Below are 26,096 nucleotides of genomic sequence, written 5' to 3'. Positions count from 1 at the left end.
CTCCTTCCCCCACTGCCACCCCTTTTGGTAGGCACGGGGCTGGTGGAATACCATCCTCCCCGCACTGTTATTTACTAGTCACACAGTAAGTCATTGTTATTGCCTCTAACTCTGTCCCTTCCATGCATCCTAGCCAGTAAAACTTCCCCTGCCGTGTCACATAGACATTAGATATCCATCCCTGTGATCCACGCATGATCGATCTCCCCATCCCACATTACAGCCATGATTAACCTTCTCCCACTACGTCACATATTCAATACACCTTCTTTGCCTCCTTCACTCAGACAAAATGAATCTCCTTAGTATTGTCAATAATAATTTTCTTTATATCCTGCATAACAACGTGAGGCAACCTGACAGAGCACTCAGGCAATAATTCAATCTCAGCTTCCCACCGACGTTCATTAAACTGAATATAACTCCACCAGAGCTGCCACTGAATTATACCCTCATATCCTTGTGGGAATTGTAGATTATTCCCTGGGGAATAGCAGCAATGCAGCTGAAGATGAAATAATTAGTTTTAAAAACCCCAGGATTGTATCTGATAGCACATTATTTCTTCACCTCGTCACTCCTTTTGCATATTAGTAATTAGCAGAGGTTATTTCCTCCTTTCCCCCCCCCCCCCCACCACCTTATTGTTTCATTTCATGTCTGATAACATTCAGCTGTGGGAGAGAAGATGCTGCAAGATTTTAACACAGCTGAGAGGACTGAGGTCTGCACTAGAGGCAGGCAAAACTCAAAAATACTACTAATAAATAGACAAAAATCACTCCTCACCACTCCCCCTTGGATTTTGGCACCTGTCCCTTCCCCTAGAGAGCAACCCTGCCCTGGCCCTGCTGTGCAGCGGGATGGTGCGACGCTCAGGTGGTCTCTGCGCTGACTCTGTGGTGCTGTTCCCACTGCTGCAGCTCCAGTCTATATTTCTTTTATGATTTACCCAACCCTAATGAGAAGACCAGATTTTCCCCAGTCCCCAGTGCCTTCTTGTGAGGGCTTTAGAAACTCTTTTGTGATTGTGATGGTGCTGTGCTGGAGATGGGGAGAGTTTGCGACGCACCATAGGAGCTGTACATGCACACACGGAAAAGAAATGAAGGACATGCAGTTGGAGTGATCTTCCTGCCTTGTGCTGCTCCCTCCAGTCTCCCTGGCCTTTGAGGAGTCTCCTTTAGCCATCACACTGGTCACAGAGCAACTGAGAACCACTGTGACATGCTGGCATCGGCCCCAGTCACAGACCAGTTTCCCACTCCGCACCAGAGCAAACAGGTCTAAGGAGCCAGTTGACTGCTGGGCTGTGAGCAGCAACTGCCAAGCTCTGTCTTTTGCTTCTTTTCATGGACTGTCTGCTCCTGTGGTGTTTGGGGACAGAGCCCAAACCTTCCCCCCCACATGACTCTCCCACTCCTGCACACGTTGCCTGCTGTTAAACCTTATCCTGCTGAATACCATGTGTTTGATATTAATTACATGTCCGAGCCCCGTGAAAGTCATTGAAATTTAATGAGATGCAGGGATGGAACCACTGAGCCAATGGCATTCATTAAGGGTTACCATGGAGATCAGTTTGCCAGGCTTGACCCACATTAAGTGCCACTGGTCACCTCCCAAACAGACAAAAACATGAAATTAAAAAAAAGATTGGAGCCAATTCCTGAGGGGTCTGAGCAGTGTGGGCTCTGACGGCCTTCAGTCAGTGCAGCTGAGGCTCAGGGCATGGCCCGTGGCTCTGTCGGGGAATGGGGCTCCGACAGAAGTCAGGAGATGCTTGTGGGTGGCATCTGCAGAGGGGAGAAAAACCCCAGCAACTGACTGACACAAAGAAGGCAGTGCACTGTCTGCACATCCCTTCCAGCCCTTACAAGCAGTGGCTGAGCAGGGCTGTCACCTCCAACGTGGTTTGTGCTCTGTCTCCAAAGTGATGCTGCTCCTAGCAAACACTGCACTGTGGCTCTGAGGCCAGCAAAATGGGCTGGGAGAATGAGAGACAGGAGGGGAAGAAGAGGGGCTGTAGCTCAGCACAGAAATACTAAGGTGGAGAAATTGTAGAAGAGTAAGCTCCAGAGAGAACCAAGGATGCCCTGCACTAGGGCTGGGGAAAACTGGCATCACTTGCTGGCTCAGCCAGAGACTCTGCACAGCCTTGGCCAAAGCCCTTTCTTGCCACCTCCCCCATTTCCCCACTGCAAAGTCAGGATCCCAACATGTCCTCCTGCCCTACCCTTGTCCACTGAGACAGAAACCAAATCAAAGCAGGAAGTGTCCATGTGCTTTTCTAGTGCCTGGTGAATGTGGCAGCCTGACCTAAAGCAGAATTAATTACCCAGCTTACCAATCTGTCTGCTTTCCAACCCACCAGTATTCTGCAAGAATCAGGCTAAGGTGCAGCTTCAGGAGTGGCTGGTGGTGGCAGGGGCAGCAAGGAAGGCAGCAGAAGGCTGGCTGTGCAGTGGTGCACACACAGCTGACACCCAGGCACTGCCTTTATCTCCCAGGTAAATCTGGCGCTGTTACAGGGCAGACCCTTACACAGAGCTTGCTGCTGGTGATACAGCACAGCAGTAGCAGAGCTGTCTCTGACTCCCAACCCTCTTTAAATATTTTCTTTTTCAGCTTTAGCCCAAGCACTTCCATACCAGCAAACACAAACCCCTATCACAGGCCACGTTCTAGAAGGCAACAGACAAGAACGTGATGGTTTAAGTCAGGCGTCAATGAGAGGAAAAAAGCTCTCATCTCAGAGGCACAAATCTAGGTTACAGTTTATAAGGCAACTAACCTCTAAGCACAGAGACCACCCTTTGAAGCACAATCCAAAAAAAGAGAAATTGCAGCAAACTTATCTTGAGTACATCTGGTTCACCTAACCCATCTGGAGCCCTGGGAAAGAACCCCATTGCCAAAACTGGCTGAAACCTTATCCTCCCAGCCTACGGGGGTGCAGATAATTATATCAGACATGAAAACTTGTAGCACATACAGAAAAACTGGAGGGGGAAGAAAAGGTCAACTGTGTAAAGATGCAATCACTGTGGAAGGGGCCAAGTTACAGCATGGCGAGCTGCTTAAACAGCCAAGACAAATAAGACACAATTAGGGTTACACTGGCTCATCCTTTTGAGATCACATATGTGGGTGTATGAACCTTAAAGAAAAAAAAGAGGGGGGGGGAGGGCAAGCTTTAAGCTGCTTATTTAACTTGGCCCATTTCAGGGCTCTGCCCCTTCTAACTTCATCCCATTTTTGCAGCAAACATCCTATTTCCAATACTTTTGTATTTGTCAAGGGCTTTCTGATCACACATCTCTCTCCTTTGTGTTTTCATTAGAAAGAGAAGAGTGCTGAGAAAGGGAAGAAAGTCTGAACACAGGGCCTCCCACACCAAAGCCAGCAAACCTCCTCCCTTTGTGCCAGCTTACCTAGGGTCTTTGGTCAAAAATGAAAGCACAAGGATTTCCAGCGTGTTTAGTTACCAACCACAGGGAGCCTGGTACAGCCCCACAAATGGAGTAACAACATATTGAAACTGGCAAAGGGAAAGCAACTGAAAATATGTTGTGGAAGGGCCACGGAATTGAAGCTCACTCCTGGAAGAAAGCAGAATTTCATGGGAACATGATGTCTGCACTCAAAGCCTGACTCCTGCAGAGCTCCTCAGATTCACATCTTGGGATCAGCCTTCCCCAAGCTCTGCAGAGGGTCAGGGACAAATCTAGGAGGTATTTATTTATTCAAAAACCCAGAGCCACAACACTGACAGGGCCTTGTGTGCAGCAGTGAGGTTAACACAACACACTTGTTACAGCTCTGCTCTCTTCAGTGCACTTTTTGACCAGCTAGAAGCTCTAGTTGCATTCTATGTAGTTGGTACCAGTCACTATTTGAGATGCTTCCTGCTGAAGCATCCACTGAAACAGCCAGGAGGCTGACTCCATCCCCTCCTTTAGCCCCTGCATGTCACTCCACAGAAGCATTAGGAGTCATTTCTGCAAATCTTTGAAGTGTCTTCTTCATTCACGTGTGAAAGAGCACCCGGTTACATGATGGTGGGAGGATCCTGGTGACAACCATTTGGGGCACAGATCAGAGAGCAGGAGGGACACCACAGTGATGCGATGCGAATGTGTGGGCTACACCCTAGCTAGAGGGAGCAGGAGAGAGAACCAGTGGGGCAAAGCTTTTGTTCAGCATCTCAGATGTAACAGGTCTGTTAATGGTGTGCATGTAGCAATGGAATGAGATTTCCCTGCCAGTCTGCAATGAGCAGCCCTTCGCTGGCTTTACAACATGCTGCTGTGGAGCCCAGGAGGGCGTAGAGCGCCACAAGTGTTCTCATTTTGTTAACTCAAATCCACTGAATTACTCAAGTTTCAGTAGCTCTCCAACACTTTCACACACATCAGGACAGAAAAAAAAACTCATGGGAAAATGCACTCAGGAGTGCTTCATGTTACTGCAGGATATGAGCCCAGACACCTTCAGCAGCAGTCAGGTCACCTGCAGTTTTCACAGAATCACAGAGTGTTAGGGGCTGGAAGGGACCTCAAAAGATCATCCAGCCCAACCCTCCTGCCAGAGCAGGATCACCTAGAGCAGATCACACAGGAATGCATCCAGGCAGGCTTTAAATATCTCCAGAGAGGGAGATGTGGCTATCTAGGAGAAGCCAAGGAGGCTGCTAAGACAAAAAGAGGGCCATTAATTCTGCAGCAAAGACATTCTGTAAAGGCAGGCTGGTATGCATGGAGCACTGCATGCAGAATCACACCACACACCTGCTGGCCCTGTCACTGTCACAGCAGAGCTCTCTGCTGGCTGTCAGCTTGGTACACACCTGCAAATATCGCTGCCAGAACTGGAGATCCAGGACACCACCACCATTTGATTTTCTGCACAGGGCTCCAAGTCATTACCCCTGGGTGAAGTACCACTAAATCCATCTTTCGTTGATTGCACACTGGGCTTCAGCAGGGTCCATTAATTTACAAAGATAGCTGTGTTTTATGGAAGAGCAGGTCTGCCTTTTCCTCCAGCATTCACTGTCACCTCTTCTGCTCTGTTGAGTCTCTGGTTTGTGTCTCTGAGCCTGATTTCAAAACACTGCCTGGTGACTGGGGAAGTGCTCTGCCCTGCCTTTAACAAGGTGTTGTTTTAACACACAAGGGTTTTCCTTCTGGGTGAAGAACAAAATTCTCATCCCTTGTGCAGCCAGGCAATCCTGTGGGAGTTAAGTAAAGTAGGGGTAGTAAAGATGGGCAAGCTGGGAAAGGTTCTGGAGATCTTCAGAATCCTAGGATGGCTTAGGTTGGAAGGGACCTTAGAAATCATCTACTCCAACCTCCCTGCCAAGACACAAGCTCTAAGAGGCATCAGCATGGAACCAGAGTTAGCTATGTCCATCTGCTGGACTCCACTGTACCCAGCATGCCTCCCTGGGCTGCAGGTGCCCTCTGAACTCTCCCCGCTTCCTCCCTTGGCCTGGGGGCACCTGCTCACCCAGTTCAATCTGGCAGCCCAGCAGGATGAAAGTGCTCCCGAGTTGTTTTTTTTTAATAGCAGTGCCAGTTTCAAGTGGTCTCCATCAGATATTACCCATTGAACTGTGAGGAGAAAAGCAGAGATAAAGGAGCTGAAAAGGTCTGAGCCAGAGAGCAGTGTACAATGAGCCACCCCAGGCTGCTGGAGGCCCTTCAAGGCCATCTGGCCCTAACAGCAGCAGCAACCTCCCCCTCCCCTTCCAGTACACACTACCCCCTCCTTCTCTGGCAAAAAGGCTGGCTCCTTCCAGTTGTGGGGAGGGGCAACTGCCATATGGGCTTGTGGCTGGGAGACTGGAGGGACATCCAATAAGGCAGACAGATGAAGGTGAAGACAAAGCCAAGCATGCTGGGGGGGGAGGGGGGGGGGAGGGGGGAGGAGAGGGGGGAAGAAAAAAAAAAAAAGAAGAAAAAAGAGATAAACCCTCCCCACCTCCTTGACTCCTCTGCCCTGTTTCATTAACCAAAGCATACCTACCCTACCCTCAGCTGTCCTTGCCCCTTGCCAGAGAAGGATTTTTGTTCTATGCTCCCACTCCTGCCCAGCACTCCCTGGAGCCATGGGCACAGGGATGCAGCTCAGACCAGCCAGAAGGGAAGCGCCCAGAGGAGGAACTCAGCCATGCAGCCCCTCTTCCCCTCTCCATTCATCACTGTCAAGCTGCAATAATTGAACATTTGCATTCCTGATTTCACACAGCCATCCCTCTAACTCCCCACAAATTATCAGTCCACCTATATTTACAGGCCAACATGTTTTCTAGATATCTCCTTGTGGGGAAGGCTGCAGAGGGAGGGGGGAGCAGAAGAGAGTGATGTGTCTGTCCTGCTGGTGCCTGACAAAAAGTTCTGGGTCTGTTACTGGCAGCAATGGCAGGCTTCATTCTTTATGTTCCCCCATCCTGTTCCACAGGGTGATGCATCCACACACGCTGCTGCTGCTGTTGTTGGGAGTTTGGTCTGTTTGTTTGCATCATTTACACTTTTATCTCCTTCCCCCATGAGCCTTCATGGAGGTGTCTCCATTTAGTATGCAGGCCTGGTTGGCCAGTTGCCATAGCAATCTATTGCAGTCCTAATAATATTGCAGGAAGCAAGATCAAAAAAGCAGGACTGTAATAAAGTGAAAAAAAAGAAAAGAGGGAGAGGAGGAGGAAAGGCATTTCTCCCACCACACACAGGCACTTCACAGCATCATTTTAGGACTGGACTGAAAGATGAGCTCAGTTTCAGCAGCCACACTGCCAAACAGCCAGATAGTCACAGGGAAGCAAACAGGCAGCACTCACTTAGAAGCGCGGCAGCACACTCGGCACACGCGCAGCCCCCGCTCCCCGCAAGGCTTGACCTACCACTGCTAAAAGATGGACTGCTTGTCTGGAGACAAGGCTTTGCCCAGCACCCCTCCACACAGAAACACAACTCCTTTGCTCTAAGGATGCCCAATGCCTAGGCACTATGTTTATTCATATTGTCCACCTCTGCCCAAGAGAGAGCAGCTCACAAGCAAGTCTGTAAAGGTGGATGTTCGCCTTCAGTGACTGGAAGCCAAGCAAAACAATCTTTTCTCTTTATTATTTCATCACAGCAATCTCTCCTGCTGGTTTTTCCTGGATGTGCTTGGGATGTCCACCTATACTGTTGGACAAGTAAGAACTAACCTAGCCCCTCTACACAGTGGACTCCAGAGTGGTCCACAGGTAAATCAGCCAAATCATGGTGACATACAGCTGAGCTCCAGACAAACAAGGCTTTGCTGTGGAGGAGTTCAGCGCAGGAATGCACCAAACACAGCAAAACATCCGATTTGACAGCAGTTCCAAAAGAAAGATGAGTGTAGATGAGTGTGCCTAGTCTTGTGGATGCTGCAGCTGGTGCTCATGTCAGCACAAAAGCTGTGCCAGTGCTGTTTGGTGTCTGCTCCAACATGTGCTGCTACCCACACACATGCTGTGCACTTGTGGGGTTTTGAGGTACCCAAATGAAAGGAGAATACAGCCACAGCTAACTGAAAACCAGAGCTGAGCTCGCCACCAAGATCAGGCTCTCAGCTTTACCTCTCCTTCACCCAGATTTCCCTTTACCTGTCTTTCTCCTCCCTTTTGAGCACTTTGATTTACCTGTAGTAAGTATGAAAAGCAGATGTATTTCACATTTTTTATTTCACATTGTATGAGCAGCTTTAGGAAGCAAGTGGATAAAGGCTCCATCCCCAGTGGAGAACACGTGGCTAACGGGTAGATTGAATTTATATGAAGCACACAGCTCTGTCGTAAGCCCTGCTTGGCATATTAAACTGGTGTCTTACATCTCCTTCCAGTGCCAGAAATGTTCATTTCCCACATCATAAAGATCCATCCATGAATAATATTAATAATTAAGTGTCTGACTCTAGGGCTATACTTTGAGCATCATAACACTAATCATTTGCTTATCCCATGATAATTGCACTCCTCCATCCTATTTCTGTGCTCTGCATTATTGGTTAACCATTTATTTGCTAGGGTGTTTCTTAAGACTCCACCCAACTTTTCACAACCCCAAGCCTCACCTTCCTAACAAACTGAGGAGGTAGGTGCTCCAAATTCAAAATAATTCTTTGTTAAAAGGAAAGCTATTTGTGCCACCATGAAAAGCAAGGAGAAAGCAATCTAATGACTCCTGCTTCTTTTCAACCACAGCACAGAAACAGCATTTGAGCTCGCTCCTTAGAGCCTGAGCAGCAACATTCCCAAAGACAGCAGTCCCAAGGCTCTGCTGGCAACCATTACTCTCACCAGGCCCACCAAGAGGGGTGGATCAACACTATAGGGCAGCAGGGATGTTCCAGCAATCTGCCTTAGCCACACTTGCAGCTTCCTCCTAAACCAAGGAGAAGTAATCAAAGCAGTGGGAAGGGAGGAGGATGAATCTCTGCCACACAGAGCCGGGCAGATAATTCCAGCTAAGCTTGCTCAGCACTAGTGAGGAAGCAGAAGCAATACAGCTGCGTTAATATGGCATTCTGCCTGCACTAATTAGGTTTTCTGGGAAGCCTGGTCTATCTTGCAGAGCTCACCTGCAGAGGCCATTTGTAAAGGGGTTGCTTAGCTCAGTGCTGCTCTTTTCAAGTCCATTCCTGTAAAACTCATGGTCTCAGTTCAAGCATCTTCTCCATGCCACATACACTAGCTTCTGCACTGATTTCAACTAAAAATGCAGTTGCATGGAACTCAGGACAAGAAAAGGCTTTCTGACTGCTTTCAAGCACACTCCTTTGCTGTGAGACTTGCCTTTCACATTTTCCCCACCAAAGCCTGCAACTTGCACACAGAAATCCAAGAGTCTCAACCATCTCATCTGTGCCATTCCTCCAAACTCCCACCACAAATCTGCCCCACAGAGAATGGAATCTCTGGACAGGCAAAGATTCCTCATCACAAGTAATCTCCCAGCACGTCCTTTCTGAAGGAGCTTTAGAAAGAGAGAATGTTCATTAAAAGTGAGTGGATAGCAGTCTGCAAGCAAGAGGAAAACAACAGCTGAGAGGCTTGAAGAAAATGAGCAATAACAACTAGTACTTCAAAAGCAGAATATATAAAAAAAGTTTAGTGTCAGCAAAGAGGGCTTAAGAAAATAACATGAAAGCAGCAAGACCACAAAAAGGGGGAAAAAAAAAAAGGTCTGATAAGACAAAAAAGCTGTGGTGGGCAGGAAAGAGCTCTCATGTTGGAAAACACTTTTGTAATTGTTTCCAACTCCACACAACAAACACAAACCCCATAACCACTGGGGCTCTTCTGGCTGAATTAAATCAGAGCTTGGAGGTATGGGGCTTCTTCCTTTTGTCTGATAAATCAAGTACCAAAAGAAATCTGTTTCTTGCTGATGTTCTCCCCAAAACAGGGTAGTAAGAAGATGATAGGATTCTACATGCTTGCTTGGTAGGACTTTAGTTTATCAAAGAGTTATTAGTTACATATGGATGAAGACAAGTCAGATCCTGCAAACTTCAGTGGTATAAACTCTTCTGCAAAATCTGTTGAAGTCAAGAACAGCTGAAATGACTAGATGCCAATGCAGGATGATGCACTTGAAGACCAGCAATGAAACCAAGTGAGGGAGGGAAGAAAAGCAGATTTTTCAAGATGACATGAAAATAAGAGAGGCCAGTTCTATAAAACTGTGACAGCACTGACACTAACAGACAAGGATCAGAGCGACTCTCATCAGATTTTTATGCCTTCAGGTACTGACACACACAGAGCTACCTCCCAGAAATGATTCATCCTGCTCATTGGTGTCACCTAGAGCACATTAGGTTTTAGGAAGGGAGCAAATGCTCGTGCAGTTCGTGGCTCCCCACGTCTCTAACAGCAAGTCACACAATGTCAAACAGGGAACAAAGCTCCTGCCTGGGGGCTGGGGCTGCACTGCTTTGTTCTACAAAGATACCTACAAAGATGCCACAGCCAGGCAGACTTTGTCTTAAAGGCATCCTATGCAGATGTCACTATTCCTGTAGGGAAAATGGGACCTTCCCCTCTGGCAGCGCTGCCCAGAGCACAGTGATATGCAGGGGCATGTTATCCTTTCGCCCCTCCCCCCCGCCTCGTTGCAACACCGCCATGCTGCCCCTCCCCTCTTCTCCCAGTCAAACAGCTGCACTCGGAATGCCTGGAAGGACCTCGCCGGAGCTGCTGTTTCACATAGGAGTACAACACCAGCGGTAGGAAGTCAGAGCCCAGAGGCAGGAGCTGAGCGGCTGCTCGCTGGAAGCGGCTGATGCTGAATCTTGCCTCCCTGCAAGGCAATCGCCCCTCCTGGCTCCTCCTGAGTCCAGGCAGTGTCCTCACCTCCTCCTGCCTAGCTTGGAATACGATGACTTTTTACCACTGCAACCATAGCAGCAAAAAGTCATATCACACAACCACAATTAGTTCCATTATTAAAAATTCAAGCCAAGCCTAAGTCAAAGTATTTAAACAACCCAAACACAAATGGATACTTCCAATGGTTGTGTTAACAGCCTAGTACAGCCTTATCTCATGGTTTATGCAAACAGACTACACACCACAAGACTTGCAATACTCCCTTACTTATCTGGAATATTTGCTCACAGCTTACCCCAACTGTTGACTTTGAGTGTTCTTTGTTGAAGTTCATTATCTGTCCAGTGTGACTAATTGTCTAGATCATGTTTCTGGATTTCCTGCTTGTCTAAATGCCTCCCAGCCTTCAGAGTAGCCACTATTCCAAGGTGAATATCTGCGCATGTCCATAGTTAATGTAAGTAGCTACAAGAGTCTCCTTTTTTCTAAGAACTCAACTATGCTGGTCATAGTAACCAGGGAAAGCCAACAGGAAAGTCAGAGATATCATGAGGATTGTATTTTAATAATTCATACCAGATTCTGCAATAAAACTGGGACAGGGCAATTAATTATCCATCAGTGGCTTTTGTCAGCAGCTCTACCTGGCACACGACAGTCCCCCCACTAGTTATCTCAGGCATCTTGTCTCATTCCAACTGCTTGCTAGAACAATGTTTTACATTGTTAAACACAAACCAATTTATATATACACTTACTTAAATGACACATAAGCAAGCCTGTTCCACTGCAACCAGGAGAAGGCATAACCTGAACACATGCACAAGACTAGGGCCCCATGGCCATGAGGCTAAAACCAAACAGTTACTTTATTCTATTAATTGTCTTTTAATAGGCAGTCATTGCATCAGACTGCTGTCCTGGAGAGCTCAAGGCAGAGAGCATCATGTTTTCTGTGTTTGCACAGTGCCCACAACAACAATACAGCAGCAACTGGGGATCAAATAATTAAGTTGCTACAGTAATAACAACAGAGGTGAGAAGCAGTGATTCTGGCTATGTCAAAGCTGCATAAATCCACTTAACACTCACACAGATCTTCTAACCTTGAGGGCAGAAAATTGAGAGTTAAACTAATACACTGAGGGCCAGCAGACCTATCAGGTCAGCATGCAGCTGCTGGTGGGGGTGGTATGATGGGACAGTCAAGGAAGTAAATGAAGTAAACTGCCTCAAAATTCCTCCTCTGAATGCTGCAGGTTAAATCCCTCTAACCTACCGAGGGTAGAATTGAGTACAAGAAAGGAGAATGGGATTTTCTTTTCATGAATGAAGAAACTGGTAACTGAAACTTCTCAGCCACGCAAACTAAGACAGTCTTGACATACTCACCACTGCCAGTGTACAACACAGCAACTTCCCTCTCAATGAAGTTAAAACCTCAGCACTTCCTTTGGAGGCTGCTTCTGCTCAGACAGTTAATTAAAATCAACACCACAGGGCTCCAGGTAGCTGTCTTCCAGACAACTGAGCGTAAACACAGTTTTCAGACCAAGAAGATGAACAGTCAGTGAGGCAAATTCAGCCACAGGTTCAACTCCAGCGCTTGCCTACTGGCGCAACAACTCCATTAATCAAAGACCCTTTAGTCTGTGCTACCACAGGACTGTGACCCTGTCACGTTCAGTGGGGGACAGGCCAGAAAGCACAGTCTCTGTAATCTATCTATTGGTGATTTTTAAGCAGAGCACAGTCCAGGTTCACAGTTAATGCAGAGATCAAAGATTAAAAGCTTACTGTTGCACTTGTGGGTTTTTTTGTTTGTTTTTCTATTAGTTAATATTGGCAATGAAAGTGGAAATGTGTTGTCTGTTATGCCACAAATTCTATGAACATTTATGTCTACTTTTATTTAAGCAAAAACTGTTCTGAACTGATTATACTCTCAGTGACAGGCACAACAGGTGGGTGGTACAGAAGGAGGAGACAAGGCAATGAGTAAAATGAGAACATTTTGCCTTCCAAGCAGTTACCACATTTACCAAGAGAGAAGGGACCTTTTCTCTTGTGTTCATCTGTGAGACCCGTTCATTGTTGGTATGACAACACCTACAGCCATACCTGCTGCAATACCTGGCGCTACGAGAGATTTAGACTCATCCTGAGGGGAATATGGTACACAAATAGGGCACCAAACCTCACTCACATTTGTTACCTGGCCTAAAAACAGTGGGCAAAGGTTTCTTCCCCATGGAAGGGGAAATCTGTCAGTCCTACACCACTACCGTGAACCTCTCTGCAACATTTGCTGTGCAGGGGAACTGCAAGGTCAGATGGGAGGTGTGAGACCAAAACTACCTCAGAAGAGCAAGTATCAAAATCCTGCAGCCTGCCAGGTTGGCTGCCAGTGAGGCTGGCTTGCCCCTCTACTCAGAGCTGTTTTAGCAACTGTGAATTTAACATGAGAGGTATTAAAATAACTGCATTTGTTTATAAAAGCAGGCAGCCTAAGTGACACTTCTGTTACAGAGCACACACCACCGGGAGATTCCCTGACACTGCAGCAAGCGCTCTAATCTGCATTACGATGCACTATTGTCTCTGCAGCACACACAAGACAGCTGTGCTCTACTGGTGTAGAGGGTTAGATTCCCCTTGCCCTAGCGCTGGGGGAAGTGTTGTTACAGGCTTTGGTGGCAATAAAATCAAGCACTAAATGCATGAGTAACCACTAACGTTACTTCCCTTCACTTGCCTGTTCAGCTTGTATCATCAGTACTAGGGATCTTCTGCATGATGCTGTCCCTGCAGCACGCTGTTCCCCCTCACAGCTCAGTCTCCAGTGAGGACATTCTCTTTGCATAGAACTGCATTATGACATCATTTCCATCTGACACAGTATGCTGGGGATTTTCAGATGCTAAACATGAGACCACCAAAGTTAATGAAAGGCTCACATGACAGATTCATAGAATGATTTGGGCTGGAAGGGACCTTAGTGATCAGCCAGTTCCAAAGCCCGTGCCATGGGTAGGGACACCTGCCACCAGCCCAAGGTTGCTCAAAGCCTTGTCCAACCTGACCTTGAACACCTCCAGGGAGAGGGCATCTGCAACTTCCCTGAGCAACCTGTTTCACTGTCTCACCACCCTCACTGTCAGGAATTTCTTCCTAACAGCCAGTTCAAATCTCCTCTCTTCCAGCTTAAATCCATTGCCCCTTGTCCTATCACTACAAGCCTTGTAAAAAGTCCCATTACAGTTTAGAGTCCTTCAAAACTCTCTGCCATATACTGGAATCTCTTCTATTGATTCCTCATCTACCCATTACAAAGACTGCTGCTGTACAGTACTGTGTGTATTAACACACATAACAAAACATGAGGTCAGGTGCCCTTAATCACACCACTTTAAAGCCAGAGTTACTTTGATAAAATCCATTGGATTATTGATATTTACAACAGTATACAAGGGAGAAGAATTTGACCCCTAATCTCTGTCACAAGGGTTACTGCCCTGCAGCAAACTGCAGCTCCTAGAAATGTGTTCAGATGCCATCAGTGCAATCTGCATCAACTGCTCTGCATCTAGCAAATTAGTGCAATGGTCAGACACTGAGCAGTGCAAGCAATTCATGCTGCTAGCCAAGGCATGCCCTGAACTTCTGCAGTGCATTGCACAGATTAGTTGTCAACAAAAGACTGAGACACAAGACACTCTCCCTGCAATACACCACTCGCTTTACTCTGCCTGACTCTTACCGCTCACTGGGCCTGATTCTGCCCTTCTCGTCTAAGGTATGAGCATCACAGCATGCTCACTTCTCCCTAGCTGGATAGGCAGAGTCATTCTGGGTTAAACTGCTACCCACAGCTGCAGAATTGGATCTGCTGGTATGAATGGAAGTTGTGGAAGGCAGTCTAACTTTGTGCCACTTTCCAGTAACGTGCTGTGATGGTTTTAGGCTATGCCTTTAAAATTTAGTTCCAGATTTTGAGCAGAAAAGTAGAAAAAAATAAATAAAGCACTATTGGGTGTAAAAAGGAGAACAAAAGATTATTCTAAACAAATTAATTGCATAAATATCTAGAATAAGACAGGCTGTGCTTAAAAAATTTTCTTCTTTCCTGATCTCTGCTGTTTTGCTTCACTCAGGAGAGTTTAACCTGCTTGTCAGATGGCCTTGGATGAAATTGTTTAGTTAAGTCTAACCCACTGCTTTCTCTCTGCCTCTCTCTCTTGTGGGATGGGGGGAGGGGGGGCAGTGGTACTGCTTCCCTGCTCTCTGACCAGGGGGCTTTTTGTGTGGTGTGCCAGTTGTGAATATCTGTATAACATTGTAAATACTGCATATTTGGTACATATTCCTTGCATTCCATTGCAGAGTGTAGTTCTTGCTTGTAAACACAGCTTCATTTGCTTCAAACTGAGTTGGTCTGGCAAAGTTAATGTTGGGGGGAAACTTCAACCCACCACACGTGCTGAGCTTTCTGAAAGGGTTTCTGGAATGCACATAGGTCTCATCTGTTTTTTTCCCCCCCTTATTTTTTGTTGTCAGTAACTATAGATTGTGAAAGATCATGGGTTTACAAACACACACACACACAAATCTACCTTCTTTCTTTTTTTCCCCCCACTATGACTAAGAAGGAAAAAAATGTAAAGCAAAGTACATGCTAATAAAGACAGTAAGCTCTGCTCTAGATGCCTGTGGATTCTGGCTGTGCCCATACCAGTGCAGAGATGGCAGCAGTACATCTTCAATCAGAACACCCTTTAAAGCTATCCTATGCCGCAGCCAAAAGGCATGCATGGTATAAATCATAATCCCAAAGACTGACACTGAAATTGCCTGAGATGTCTCACAATTGGATACAGCTGAGCTTTTACATATTCATCTGGCTGAACAAGCCCTGCTTTTCTAGCATTCAGACTCAAGCAGGGTGCAGGGAGATGACTTCTGTGCAGGTAGGTGGGCTCTTTTTCCACCCCAGACCACTGCTGAGTTAAAGGTTTATAAACCACTGCAAGCTTGCTGCTATCACTATTCGAACTTGATGCCACCTTAAAATAGCACAAAGGCAGATCTCAGAGACAACAGCAAGGTTCCCTTCCAGGTACTCACCTGGGTGTGTGCCCTTCTCATGCTACTCAGAGGGACAGAACAAAATTATTATAGCATTGCTGTTTATCTGCAGATACAAATGCTGTACCTAAAGGTGCAATGCCTCCTCTGTTGTAACCAACTCCTTTTCAGCTCTTGGAATCATAGAATTGTTAGGGTTGGAAGGGACCTCAAGGATCATGTAGCTCCAACACCCCTGCCATGGGCAGGGACACCTCAAACTAGATCATGTTGCCCAGAGCCACATCCAGCCTGGCCTTAAAATCCTCCAGGGACAAGGCTTCTATTACCTCCCTGGGCAACCTGTTCCAGTGCCTCACCACCTTCATGGGGAAGAACTTCTTCCTAACATCCAATCTGAATCTCCCCATTTCTACTTTTCTTCCATTCCCCCTAGTCCTATAACTACCTGACATGCTGAAAAATCCCTCCCCAGCTTTCTTGTAGGCCCCCTTCAGACACTGGGAGGTCACAATTAGATCTCCTCAAAGCCTTCTCTTCTCCAGACTGAACAGCCCCAACTCCCTCAGTCTGTCCTCACAGGAGAGGTGCTCCAGTCCTCTAATCATCCTTGTGGCCCTTCTCTGGACACCTTCCAGCATCTCCAGATCCTTCCTGTAATTTGGGCTCCAGAACTGGATGCAGTACTCCAGGTGGGGTCTTACCAGAGTGGAGTAGAGGGGGAGAATCACCTCCCTTGACCTGCTGGCTATGCTTCTCTTGATGCAGCCCAGGATGTGGTTGGCTTGCTGGGCTGCAAGTGCACACTGCTGGCTCATGTTGAGCTTCTCATCCACCAGCACCCCCAGTTCCTTTTCTTCAGGGCTGCTCTCAAGACAGTCTCTGCTCAGTCTGTGTTGATGCCTGGGATTGCCCTGACCCAGAAGCAGGACCTTGCACTTGGTCTTGTTGAGCCTCATGAGGCTGTCATGGATCCAGCTCTGCAGCCTGTCCAGGTCCCTCTGGATGGCCTCCCTTCCCTCCAGCATGCCTGCTGCACCACACAGCTTGGTGTCATCAGCAAACTTGCTGAGAGTGCAATCAATGCCACTGTCCATATCTCCAACAAAGATGTTAAACAAGACTGGTCCCGGTACTGATCCCTGAGGGACTCCACTTGCCACTGGCCTCCACTGGGACATGGAGCCATTGACAGCCACTCTTTGGGTGCAGCCATCAAGCCAGTTCTGTATCCACTGAATGGTCCATCCATCAAACCCATACTGCTCCAGCCTGGAGATCAGGATGTGGTGCAGGACAGTGTCAAAGGCTTTGCTCAGGTCCAGGTAAATGATGTCAGTTGCTCAGCCTTCATCTATTAATATTGTGACCTTGTCATAGAAGGCCACCAGGTTTGTCAGGCAGGATTTGCCCTTGGTGAAGCTGTGCTGATTGTGCCCAATCACCTCTTTGTTATTCTTCTGCCTCAGCAGTACCTCCAGGAGGATCTGCTCCATGATCTTACCAGGCACAGAGGTGAGACTGTCTGGCCTATAGTTCCCTGGGTCATCCCTCTTTCCCTTCCTGAAAATGGGAGCTATGATTCCACTTTCCCAGTCAGTGGGGACCTCCCCAGACTGCCATGACTTTTGGAATATGACAGAGAGCAGCCTAGCAACCTTGTCTGCCAGTTCCCTCAGCACCCATGGGTGTGTCCCATCAGGTCCCATGGGCTTGAACACTTTCAGGTTCTTCAGACGGTCTCAAACCTGATCTTCACTCACTGTGGGCAGTTCCTTCTTCCAGTCCCTGCCATTATCTTCCATTATTCTGGGAGTGTGGCTGGAGCCCTTGCCAGTGAAGGCTGAAGTCATTGAGAACCTCAGCCTTTCCACGTCACTTGTCACCACCTCACCTGTTTCCTTTCTGAGGGGGCCCACACCTTCCCTAGTCTTCTCCTTACCATTAATATACCTGTAGAAATTTTTACTGTTCCCCTTGATCTCCCTGGCTAGATTTAATTCTAACTGAGCTTTAGCTTTTCCAACCAGGTATCTTGCTGCTCAGGCAGCTTCCTTACATGCCCCCCATTCCAGCTGTCCTTTCTTCCACTCCTTGTAAAGTTTCTTTTTGTGTGCCAGCGTGTCCAGGAGCTCCTTGCTCATCCAGGCAGGTCTCCTAGCATGCTTTCTTGCTTTCCTCCTTGTGGGTATACTTTGGTCCTGGGCACAGAGAAGGTGATTCTTGAATACTGACCAGCTGTCCTGGGCCCCTCTTTCCTCTAGGGCTTTGTCCCATGATACTTTGGCCAGCAGATCCCTGAAGTGGTCAAAGTCTACATGCCTAAAATCCAGGGTTGCAAGCTTGGGAGAAGTCTTCCTAGTTGCCCTGAGAATCTTAAATTCTATTGCTTCTTCCTCATCATAAATTAACTACTTCCTAATGAGAGTATGTTCATTAAGCTGGTATGTGAGAGGCCTGTCCTTTGAAAGAGAGAGAGATACAGATGCTGGCACTCTGGGCCAGCACAGATTTGTTGCACTGAGCCTTGGAGAAGAAAAGCTTCCAGACACTCAAGTATTTATCAGAAACGTGGTAAATTAACATCAACACTCAAACGAGCTCAGAAAAATAGTTTCCTCTTCAAGCACACTCAGCTTTCCTCCCCACTCCAAATTCAAGCCAGGCAAGCACCAGGTGGGCGGCCGCGGGCAGGCAGCCAGAGCAGCACAGCTCCACTCGCCCTGACAGGGGCACCTTCGCCCTGCTCCAGAGGCATTGAAGCTCTGATCAGAGGCTCAGAATTTCATGCACTCTGGGATTTCAGTGCTTTGTAAACTGGAATGTTTCTGCTTGTTTTCCTTTTTGTTATGTGATCCCTTGCAAAGATGTAAATGGTGGGAGCTTCACAGCAGGCAAATTACAGAATGATCTGCCCAGATGGAAAGCTCCCTCCTAGCAGACACAAGTCAGAGGTTTATGCCTTGATAAACAGGGTTCTTGAAGCTCTACCATTTTATGTCACTTTATCCTTTCTAATTCAGCTGCTGAGGAGCTCAGCATTTAGGAACAATGAGGGACTCTCAAGATCATGAACACAGGTTCAGCGTTCAGTTAATTTCTGCAGGGAGTTTGATGCCCAGCTTGGTTTTTTTCTGCCTTGGAAAAATCCTCCTTTTCAGTTCTCCAGACCCTGCTGAACTCCTGGCTCAGCACTACCTTTGGGCACAATGTTCTGCAGCGTGTGACAGAACATTTTTCCTTAGGTGTTTTTAAAATGTTGCCTTTCAAAGCTATCCAACATTTCCTTCCTCTTCTACTGTAAAATGCAGGAAGGGGAGTTCCTTGCCATCATGGTGCTAGTTTTCATTTCACATGCTTCTGAAATAACTCTCCATTATTAACCCACCCCTTCTCCCACCTAATTAATCTCTCTTTTTGTCTGGAATTTGCCCCATGTTTCTTAGAATAATCACTTCTCCCTGAACGCTTTCTGTTTGTATAATGCTTTTGTGAACACAGAATGACTGAGAAGGGACTCAGAACCCCAGGTGAAGGATGGAGAGGAAATGTCCAGATCTTAACCGGGAGCAGCTCTGACTGCTGACAGTCTGAATAAAGAGACATCAACCTCGTCCAAGTTGCAGATCCTAAAAATTTCCCAGGGACTCTCCTAGGCTCCGTATGGCAAATCCAAGCATGCTGACAACAGGTTCACTCTCGGCAAAGCCTCCGGGAGCCTCCAGCCAGCGGATTATAAATCACTAAATCAATTGCCTTAAAAAAAAAAAAAAGAGGTGGGAGTTTCTCATTCAGCTCAACAAGGTGTTAACAGCAGAGTGCAGCAGCAGCAGCCTGCGTGTCAGCACTCCTGACCAGCCTGAGAGGATGAGGACCGACAGAAACATCAGGCAATTCTGCAGCCGTGCAAGGATTTGGGGAGCACAGCTGGTGTCAAAATCTCTTTTTCAGCTCAACCTCTGACACTGCAGCCCTAATTCCACCTAAGGAGTTCAGTGAAATGATGCTTCTCTTTCTGTGGCCCCGATTAGCATTAATATATGTAAATCTTAATGCTAATGCCTTACATTTAAAGGTAAAAACTCCAATCTATATAATAATGACATACATGTCTTGAAAAGGGGGGTTTAAAGGCCTGTAATTATGAAATAAAAGAGAGAGCATATCACTATGATAGTTAATGTCCTACATGTGTTAAAATGGGTATTGTAGCTAGGACGAGGAAAGGTTTGTCTTTCAAGTTCTGATTCAGCAAGATGCTTCAGCATCTCAGTGATTTTAAACATGTAAATAACAGCTGCCTGAGAAATACTGGTTGCTTTTCTAAAGGAGATTCTGGTGAGGGCTTTGATTTCCATTAAAAGATTGGATTTCACTCACCATAAACTAGATATTCAAAAATAAAAAGGCGTTTTTGAAACGGTAAAGTTTCTTCCCCAAAAGCTAAATCCCTGTTTTAGTTTTTTTTCTTTCCCTTCCAAGGGGAATAAAGCAGAAAGTTTCCATGAGTTAAAAAAAAATAAGTAAATAAAAATAAATAAATGATCAGAAATCTGTTTATCCATTTCCCCCCCTGCAAACTCTTCCATTAGGCTGAAGTTTAACTATGCTTAAATGCTCTGTTGAAACAAAGGCTCCGGCAGGCATGTTAGGGCTGGTCCCTGCGGTCTCGGCTCTGACACTGCAGGCTGGCTGCCCGCCTGCAGTGCAGCATCCCCAAGGCACTCGGTGATGGCCGAGTGCTGCCGCCCAGCCCCTGCGCTGGGTCCCAGCTGCTGTTCACCTCCAATTCATTTGTGCCTGACCTACCCCAGGCTGCAGCGCGGGGGCTGGCTCTCCTCCCCGCTCTCTGCCGTGAGCTAATATCCCATGTTAGATGTCACACAGATGAATAGGAGGCAGACAAGGGGAGCCTGCTAGGCCCCAGCCCAGCCCTGAATAACTTACATTTACCAAAAAGAATGGGTAAATCCACTGGCAAATCATCAAGTTGTACCTAACAAGAAGGGAACGCTGATGAGATGTGCTAAGGGCAACAGTGTGACCAGTCTTGCTCCCACCAGCCCTGATGAGCCTCTCTTCACCAGGTATTCACAAAGCAATCAGGCTTCTCTCCCCTTCCGGGATTCAAACCTACCAGCTTGCTTGGCTTTGGTTTTGAACTTGAACAGAGAATCAGACAAACCCTTCCTAAAGCAGCAACTAGGAAAAAGAATATGGAAAACATCCACAAAATGAATCCAGGCCAGTGACAACCTGGGGATGGGGGAGAAGGATTTATTCATTTTCATGACAATAGCCACAGAGAAAAGAAATGCTCTCCTGCCTCTCCCCAGGGACTTGAATTGAATTCCCAGGGCTGCCAATCAGATCAAGAATTTAACAGCATTTATTCTGTGGGGAGGCTGTCTGGAGCCAGCATGTCAGCATCTGGATGATGCCCTGAGCCTGCACAAGCAGAGCAGCCAGAATCATGAATCTGCCTGGCTCGCCACGCCATGAGATTCTGGACACAGGCACAGACACAGCTTCTCTCATTTATGGCAACATAAAGCTGGGCAGTCAGGGAAGCCTGTATGCTTTCACTACAACTCAAAGGTAGGGCACAAGCTTCAGACCAACACCACTGGCATGTGGATGCACAGCGTTGCTGTAGACCCTGCTCCCACAAAGCAGGATCTTGACTCAGGCTCAAACTGGTCTGTTGCCAGTCCTTAAGAGGTTCCTATTTGGTACAGAGATTTTGCACCAATACAGGAAGAGAAAGAGACCCAAGCACTCTGTGAGGCTGGCTCTTCTTCTGGGATGGTTTGCAAAGAGTTAAATTGTAGCTTAGGTGACTTTTAGCCCACTGCTTGCAAAATTAATTCATGTTTCAGGCTGCCGAGAAGGTGAACCATTCAGAGTGCCAGGGGCATGATAAGCTCTTGGGGTCAATTACTGCACAGATGTGCCCTGGTTTGGTTGCCACTGATTTTAGTAACAATTCCACCTCTATATTTCTACATAGTCAGCCTACACAGGTTAGTTGTGCGGGAGTCTGAAATCTACAACAGTTTTCTCCTAAATATCCCTGAGTTAGTATATTTATTACTACAAAGTTTGCAGGGCAGTTTCTGAAGAAGCAGATAGAACCATGTAGATATTTCTGTTTCATTTCTTCCACTGTTGTTAAATGCTTATCAAAACAGGCACACAAAAAACACCAAACAAACAAACACCCACAACATGACAGTGCAAAGAATGCCAAGCCTCCTTTTGTTCTTTCCTGGTCCATTTCTAGCAGTGGCATTTTCAGGTGTTGCTTGAAGCATGGCACAGCCAATGCAAGACACCATATTCTACTGACAATCCTGGACAGTTTCCTACCAGTAGGAGACTGCTCCCAATTGCCTCAGAAACTGGCAAGCCAAAGGAATGGATCTTGCACTGCAGACATGAGAACTGGTCTCAGACTGCAAAACATCCCAGCAGGATTTCAGGACTCCATTCACTTATCAATAACTGGCAAGTACAGCACACACAGAATTACACAGGGGTATCACAAAAGGTACCCTTGGCATCATCCCACCTCCCTAGTGCACCAGCACTGAAGCAGAATAAAAGATTTCATATTCCATCTGATGCAGGAAAATTTTCAGCTACTACCAGGGAGTCCAGTGCAGCAGCACCTGGGGATGACAATGGATGCTGTAACTGATTGTCTTGAAGATTGCCTTATAGTAAGCTCAAATTATTTTACTAACTTCTATAAATGGGTGCATGCCATCTATTGGCAATTCCTCACCTCTCTTGGTTAAGGGGAAAAAAAATGAGTTTCTATGTAGATATTAAGAGTTGGGGGGGGGCAAGGTTTCATCGAGGGCACCATGGAAAAGGTTATGCAAATGACTACCAGAAAGACAGGCTGTATTTTACTGCAACTTTCAGGCTGATCCAAACTGAGAACTCTATATTATTGTTATTCACCCGTTTAAGGTCCTATTTTCACTTCAGTTTCCATAGAAACCTGTTGTCCTAAATCTGCAGCACTTATAGCCTTTTAGTGTCATGGGTTCTTTCTTTACAGCTCTAATTACACCATCATCCACAAGGGGAAATGGCTGGGATGCTTTTCCCACCACAGAAACATTCAGGAAGTGCTGGTCTGTAGACAGAGGGAATATAAAACCTAATCATAAACCTTCAAACATCGTCCTTTTTGGACAATTCCCCTATGTCACAGTTGTATGTTTTATTGTTTGGCTTTTGAACGTGGGCCATGGCAGAAAGAAGGATGGAATTTGCAGAGGTAAAAGGAATTTAAAGATTTGGGTTAGCTTTTGCCTTTCCTCTGCCTCTTCTAGTCCATGGTAAAGAATAACTAAATATGACCAAAGAAACTGGAAAAATACTTCTAAATTCACTGCTCTGGTGTCACATGGATATTAAATACATAAGCTTGAACAAGGCTGTCAAGGCATGTGGTCCAGAAAGACCTCCCACTGCCAAAGGAATGAAGCTCGTGTGCCCTTTTGTTCATTTAATTCAGCTCTCAGGTCTGCATACAATTTTCTTCTCAGCATATGAGGGGTTAAGGTTCCCACCTATGCATTCCAGATAGACTCAATAAGACTTTTCCAATGTGCTAATACAAAACACACAGAGACCTTTGTCTTCCTACATGCTGGTTAAATGCCTGTTGTGCTATACAGATTATTATTGTTATTATTATTTCTGGCACTGTCACTTCTAGCTATGGTGCTTCAAAGCAGTGATATTAAAAACATAAAGGCAGGCAGGCCTTTGGAAATGAGGAACTGCAACAGCAACATCAAGAACTTTTTATAGCCTCCCCCCTTACTTAAACATCTGGAGGAAGCACCATCTAATAGTTAGTGAAGATAGCCAAGAAGCCAAGACTCCTATATTATGTTTCTGGGTCTGTCACTGCCACCAACTTCATATAACCTTAGGCAGGCACCTTAGAAGACACATGAAAGTGGTACCTACTCTATTTTGCTTGTGACAGGAAAATCACAACATCACTAAGGCTGGAAAAGAAACTAAGATTGTCGAGTCCAACCCTTTCCTCTCGTCCTGGCACTGGTTACTTGGGAGAAGAGACCAACATCAGCCTCACTCCAACCTCCTTTCAGGGAGCTGTACAGATGAATAAGATCTCTTCTCCAGACTAAACAATCATTTAAGATTTGTTGAAACTTCCCTTTGTAAGCAGCAACAAACCCTGTGTCTACACACAGTTTTCTGCTGTCACTGCAGAGATACAAAGGTGTTTAAGGACAGGGCCAATCCTCATCACCTCAATGAGGTAAGCAGCGCCTACCTCCCCCAGCTGCTCCCCCACTCCTTCCTCCCATCTCTTCTGGTTTCATTTCCATCGATTAGCCAAAGGAAGGCTTCCGGTGGGCACTCCCTAATTTTCTTCAGGCAGAGCCAACAGGTTTGCTGTGGCCAACAACTGAAACTGCTTAAGACACACACTCAGCTTTGCCTGGGGCTCTTCCGGTGATCAGAATCACATCAGCTGGGGAGGTAACATCTTTTAGTAGCTCAGCAGAATCTGGGAGATGTTTGCCTCTCATCTGTGGGTGATGCAAGTGTTTTCATTAGGGATTAATTAATTAACATCTGCAGTTGTTAATATGCCCTCATATCTGCATCATTTTATATAGCCTAAGGCTGTTGCAGTGCTTTTGACAAAGAGCCTTGCTCCTTACCAATAACATTGAGGCAGATGTGGAAGTGGGGTACAGACCAAGCTTCCCTGTTTTGCTGCTAGGCACTTGCCTCCTTGGTCCACTCCAAGAAGGATTATATTGAGGCCATCCCACAGACAAACCTTCACATGGGCTAGTCCTGGATGATCAACAGAGTGAGACATAAAGCAGTCACTTAAACTTATAGTGAGTTTAAAAAATGATACAATGAGGAAGAATATTTGCTGTTGTCTGAGGTAGTCTTAAATCAGATTTGAAACTGGAAAAAAAAAAACTTCAAGTGAACTCTCCCCTCTCACTAAGCTTAAAAATCCAAACCCTCTCTTCTTTGCAAACCCTGAAAAGTCTTCTTTGCAAACCCTGACTCAGTGTAACAGCAACACACAGGTTACTGTGCAGATACTGAACTTCTGACATGGTCCTTCCAATAAGGTCTTTTGACATTATTTACTCTGCATAAAGTGTACCTGATAAAATGAGAGGGCCATAAAAGCAGAGGCTTTCTAGAGGACATCTTATCTAGTAGCAGTTTGGACTGCTCTGCCAAACAGCACCACACAGGTCCAGAGGACACCATGAGTGATGGCTGGAATGCTGAAGCTCTGCTTTCTTTTCCTGCACTTGAGAGGTGCTCCATGCTCTGAGTGTGCCTGCTTCAAATGAGAAGTGTGTTGTATTAGGAGAGTGAAAACAAAAGGGAAGACCTGTGGCTTTCCTGACATCAGAAGAAACAGCATCACCTGTGGGGTAATTGCAGTGTTTAATGGCTCCATAGCCACCAGAAAATACTCAGATCTCTAAATTTAATTCACTTGGCATTTCAATTGAAAAAACCAAAGTTGTTGAGACAATGGTAATGCTGAGGTGGTAGGTGGAGAGGACAGATCACAACACTTTTTCTTTGGGCTGTATTTACAACATGGTGCAGTCCTCCTACCTTGTGGTCTCCCTGTCACCACACAGATATCCAGCCAAAAGAGTAGGCACATAAAAATCATAACATCCTGACCACACACACACACTCCTCAGAGCAAATGTAGCAAAAGAAACATTTATTTGACTCTCTTTGTCACTGCTGCACACTCCCTATAATTCCTGTGAATAAAAAGCTCCAAAGATACTCTCCATGATTGCCTGCATCAGCAGAAAGCCACTTGCCTAAGTCTTTACAGAAACAGACCAAAACTAATCCCAGCAAAATCTGCACCATAACTATTTTCAAGGTTAGGGAATGTAAAACATTAGTCATTTAACCACAGACAGTGACCACAGTTACCAAGTGCAGGCAGCTGTTTAAAAGACAGCCTATGACAACCAGAAAAGCCAATTCCTCACCCTTCCAATGGCACAGAAACCAAACAGCCTTAGAATAATGAGCAAATTCACAAAGAACATTCCACTGTCAGGTAAATAAGCTTTTCAGCTGGTGTCCTACATCCTGACACTCCACAGGAGCAAGAAGCTGCCATGATTTACCCATGTTTCCTGAACACAACACGATTCCAAGCCAAAGCAGAGGTGGTGCTAACCCCACCAGCTAAGGATTGTAATCCTCAAGAGCCGTGTGCAGCCTAGTACAACTGTGCCCTCAAACTGTTACCTGTTCCAAGTGTTTGCAGATGTTTTCCAGCTGTTGAGACTGCCATTATGACTTTGTTGTTAATGACACTTGGAAGGTTTCCCTTAAAAATCGTTCAGGCCCACTTAAGCTACAAGTCTGGGGGGTGAGATAGAATGCACGCTCAGTCTTCAAAGCCTGCTCTGCCAGTTGTTGCCATGCAAACCATGAGCAGCTCTCACATGGAAGAGCAGGATGTGGGAACCAAACCACTGCTTGGGCACTGGCCACCCTTGCAAAGCTATTTCCAAACTATGCCTTGGGAGGAAAAAAAGACATCACCAGATTGCTTGTTTGCAGCTAGCGTGTG

The sequence above is a fragment of the Melanerpes formicivorus genome, unplaced genomic scaffold (assembly GCF_026170545.1).
Source record: "Melanerpes formicivorus ecotype bairdi unplaced genomic scaffold, bMelFor1.0.p_v2 SCAF_36, whole genome shotgun sequence".
NCBI classification, from domain to species: domain Eukaryota; kingdom Metazoa; phylum Chordata; class Aves; order Piciformes; family Picidae; genus Melanerpes; species Melanerpes formicivorus.
This window is presented reverse-complemented; position numbering follows the sequence as displayed.